General features: G+C 45.7%; 1 pseudogene; it reads right to left on the bottom strand.

Moving 5' to 3' along the window:
• Nucleotides 1–731: 731 nt before the first annotated feature.
• Nucleotides 732–1,787, bottom strand: LOC103252982 (annotated as a pseudogene).
• Nucleotides 1,788–4,919: the final 3,132 nt, after the last annotated feature.

Genomic DNA, 4,919 nt, shown 5'->3' with positions numbered 1-4,919 from the left:
AGGTGATGTGCATCATGTCTCAGAAGAAGCATGTAGAGCTGGCTCAGGGCTCATCATCTTTGAAATCAACAGTGACCAAGGGGGACAGCAGGGAAGGGGGAGGCTAGGATTAAGCCAGAAATGGGTACAAGGGGCCAGTCTAGCTGGCGGACCCCCAGGCATCCCAAGCAGGGCTTCACACAGCCTCCCCTCGCCAGCCCCCAGACCTGCCCCCATCGGCAGCAGGATAGGCCTTGGATTTGGCAGTCTCCATCTACTCCACACTCCAGAGGCACAACCCCTCACCTGACTCACCATCCCTTGCTGTGGCTCTGCTACCCCACTCTGCAGAGGAGTCTCAGCCTCATCTGTCTGGGGTTGGGGGTAGGCCCAGTACCTCCCTACTGGAGTAGGGACCCCAGGGAGGATTTCATGTGTGTCAGCCCACCTCTCCTTCTGTCCCGCCTGGATTCACCCATCTGCTAGAGGGGCAAAGGCTCTCATTCTCCACCAGTTGTGTGTTAGCAGCTCACCCTCTTGGACGCTGGACCCCAAGGAGCTGAAGACCACTCAATGTTGCAGACTGGGCCGAAGGGAAGCCCCAGAGGCGTGGGAGCCAGAATGAGGACAGTGACCCCGGTTTTCCAAGAGGTGACTCTGGAGGGAGCGGGGGTAGGAGGGAGGTTGTGGGCCCAGGGGAAGGGAGACCGGAGAGGCTGGGGGAGCGCACGGGAACACCCTTGGTCCAGCCTTTACCCCTGGGGGATTATGGTCCAGGGGAAGGGAGCCCTGGGAGGTTTGGGGTGGGCACAGGAGCACCCTAGGTCCAGCCGCTGCCTGCCGCCGCCTACCTGTGCCAGGAATTTGTTACCCTCCAGGATCCTCACTTTGATCTCCAGCTGCCTGAGGTAAGTGGACGAGGGATCCTGCAGGCCTTTGGGGATGCTGCGGTGGTGGGGCGGCGCCGGCAGGTAGTCCAGGGATAGCCGCGTGGCGCCCGCCTTGCCTTTGGGGACCTTGTGTGGCCCAGGGGCGGAAGCGAGGTCTTGACGTGGTGATGTTAGTCTGGGCTGCCGCCGCTGCCCGTTCACAACGTGCTGCTGCCGTCGTCCACGTCGTAGGCCCCAGCACCGGCCGCGCCGCCTACCAGCGGCCCACTCAGACTGCCCTGGCTGTGGATGCAGCTGCCGGAACCGCCGCCGCCGCCAACGCTGCGCGCTCCTCCTTCACCAGCAGCACCAGTTCCTTGAATTCCAAGTTCTCGCGCAGCAGGGCCCCTGGCGCGCCTCCAGCTCGCGCAGCTTCTGCTGCCAGGGGACCGCTTAGTGCCACAAGGCGCCGGTCGCTTGGCCCAGAAACCTACCACTGGTGCGCCAGCTTGCGCCCGTTCTGCGGGTCATCGTCCAGGAAGAAGCAGAGGTCGCGCAGCTCCTGATTGTCGCGGTGCAGCTGCTGGTTCACGTTCTGGAGCCCGCGGATCTCCAGCAGGTGCTGCTGCAGTCTCTGGTTCACGTCGCACATCAGGCCGCAGTGCTCCAGCATGAGGCCCTCCTTATCACCCTCTGCGGGTCACAGGCGCCACGCCAGCTCCTCCTTGCCCCAGCGGAGCAGCTTCTGATCCGGCACGAGCCTCCGTGCCGCTGCTGCTGCCGCAAAAACAAACTTTGCCTTCACCTCAGCATTGGCATTGTCCTCGCCCTGGCGGGGCAATCTCGCACTGCACCGGCCTGGGCTGCCCAGCAGCCCGCGCGCCTCCTGGCTGGGCGAGCTGGGACTGCTGCTGCGTGGGCGGCCACGGCGCCGGGGTTCTGAGGGCTCAAGTCAAGAGGCAGAGGCCTGTCCCCTGCCCAGTTCCCCGATGCCCTGCCGCCCCCTGCCTAATTTTTAATGTCCCCACTTTTACTTCCATTTCCTTGTAGATCCTGGATGATAGACCATTTTCAGATGTATAATTTGCAAATATTTTTTTCCCCATTCTGTCTTCATTTCTGAAAACCTCTTCCAATATTATGTTACCTTCTTTACTTACATACATAGATTGCTTGGACACCTGAACATACATGTTTATTGCCACACCTATTCACAGTAGTAAATCTTGGAATTAACCCTGCTGCCCATCAAAAATGTACTGGATAGAGAAAATGTGGTACATATATACAATGGAGTATTATGCCATCATAAAGGTGAACAAAATCATGGCCTTCACAGCAACTTGGAAGCAGTTTGAGAGCGTGATACTAAGTGAACTATCACAGAAACAATACTGAATACCCCATGTTCTCACTCTAGTGGGCCGTAAATACTTGTCACATTAGCACAAGAGTGGAATCGGCAGTCACTGGGCACTACTAAGGGAGGGAGGGATGCAAGAGTGTGGGGTCCGTGTGATAACACAAAGGGTACCTGGTCTATTACCAAGGGGAGTGAGGGCTGTCTCAAATTTCACCTGCATGCTACCTACTTACCAGTAAGTCCTCACTTGTTTCCTGCAATTTTATAAAAAATAAATTTTTTGTACTGAAAAAAAAAAAAGCCTAACATCACACCTCAAGGAACTAGAAAATCACAATCAAACCAATCCCAAAGTTAGCAGAAGAAAAGAAATAATGATCAGAGCAGAACTAAATGAAATGAAACAAAAAATACAATGATCAATGAAATGAAAAATTGGATATTTGAATAGATAAACAAAATTGGAGACAACTAGCTTCATTAATCTACCACTAGTTAGAAACAGAGAGAAAATTGAAACGAGCTTAATCCAAATAAATATGGAAATATTACATCTGACACCATGAATATACAAAGGATCATTTGAAATGATAATAAACACCTTATGCAAACAAATGAGTCAATTTAGAGGAAATTGATAAAATCTTTGAAACATATAATCTCCCAACCTTCTGGAAGAAATAGAAACCCCGTATAGACCAATAACAAGTAGTGAAATTGAAAAAAATAATTATTTCAGCATTATTCACAATAGCAAAAACATGGAACTAACCGTGTTGTCCATTGAATGTGGACTGGATTTTAAAAAGTGGTACATATACATGATGAAATATTGCACAGCTATAAAGAAGGACAAAATTATGGACTTCACCACAACTTGGGTGGATTTAGAGTCCATCATACTCTGTGACCTATCACAGAAACAAAGAACTGATTACCACATGTTCTCACTCATAAGTGGACCCTGAACATTTATCATAATACTACATGAAAGGGATTGACAGTAGTGGGTCACTACTGGGGACCACATAACAATAATAAGTGTACCTAATACCAAACAGGGAGAAGCCAGGATCAACGGAAGGCCCAGACTTCACCTGTTAAGATAACCACTTTTGGAGCTAACCCTGAATTGTACCCTACATTAAAAAAAAAGAAAGCCTCCAACAAAATTGTCCAGGATGTGACAGATAGACAGAAAAACTGTATCAGATTTTCAAAGAAGAACTGGTACCAATTTTACGGAAGCAATTTTGTGAGAATGAAGAGGAGGAAATCTCCCTAACTCATCGTATGAAGCCAGCATCATCCTGAAACTAAAGCCAGAAAAAGATGCAACAAAAAGAAAACTACTGACCAATATTCCTGATAAACGTAGATGCAGAAATCCTTAGCAAAGTATTAGCAAACTGAATTCAATAGCACATGAAAGTGTAATTCACCACTATCAAAGAGGTTTTATCCCAGAGATGCAATGATATTCAACATATGCAAGTCCATAAATGTGATCTATCACATAAAAAATCAAAACCAAAAAATTATATGATTATTTCAATGGTGTAGAAAAAATTATTTGATAAAATCTGACATTCCTTCATCATAAAAACCCTCAACAAAATAGACATACAAAAAACATTCCTCAAATTAATAAAATTCACATATAACAAACCCCACAGCCAACATAATCCTGAATGGAAAAAGTTGAATGCACTCACCCTGACAGTTGGAACAAGGCAAGTCTGCCCACTTTTACCATTCTTATACAACATAGAACTGAAAATCCTAACCAGAGAAACCAATCCAGAAAAAAAGCAATTTAAGGATATGCACATTGGAGACGAAAAAAACAAACTGTCTCTGTATACCAATGATATTATCTTATTTCTAGAGAATCCTTAAGACTCCTCCAAAAGACTTCTGGATTTGATAAATGATTTCAGTAAAGTTTCAGGATACAAAATTAACACACACTAATCAGTAGCACTATTATACACAAATAACAACCAAAGTGGAAATCAAATGAAGAACTTAATTCTTTTACAACCGCATCCCAAAAGCTAAAATACCTAGCAATATATTTAACCAAGGAAGTAAAAGAGCTTTATAAGGAGAACTACAAAACTCTGATAAATGGAATTGCAAAGGACACACATGAATGGAGATACACCTCATGCTCATGGATTGGAAGAATCAAAAGGATCATATTATCCAAAGTAATCTATAAATTCAATGCAATTCTTATAAAACTACGAATGTCATTTTTCACAGAATTAGAAAAAAAGAATCCTAAAATTCATATGGAACCAAGAAGCCAAAATAGACAAGGCAATTCTAAGCAAAAGAGACAAAGCTTAAGGCATCAAATTGTCTGACTTCAAATTATACTGTAAGGCTGTAGGAACCATAACAGCATGATATTCATATAAGGGCAGACGCATGGACCAATGGAAAAGAACAGAGAATCCAGAAATAAATACCTAAAACCCACAGATGTTGACAAAGCAGACAGAAAACATTCACTTGGAAAAGGAAACCCTATTCAACAAATGGTGATGAGAAAATTGGATATCTACATGCAGAAAAATGAAATATGATCCCTATCTCTCCCCATGAACAAAAATAAATTCAAAATGGATTAAATTCTTAAATGTCAGACCTGAAACCATAACAATTCTAGAATAAAACCTAGGAAAAACTCTTATGGACGT

Source organism: Carlito syrichta, unplaced genomic scaffold, assembly GCF_000164805.1.
Source record: "Carlito syrichta isolate Samal-C Ts95f unplaced genomic scaffold, Tarsius_syrichta-2.0.1 Scaffold188258, whole genome shotgun sequence".
Taxonomy (NCBI): domain Eukaryota; kingdom Metazoa; phylum Chordata; class Mammalia; order Primates; family Tarsiidae; genus Carlito; species Carlito syrichta.
Note: the sequence above shows the minus strand (reverse complement) of the source record. Positions and strands in the feature narration are given on the sequence as shown.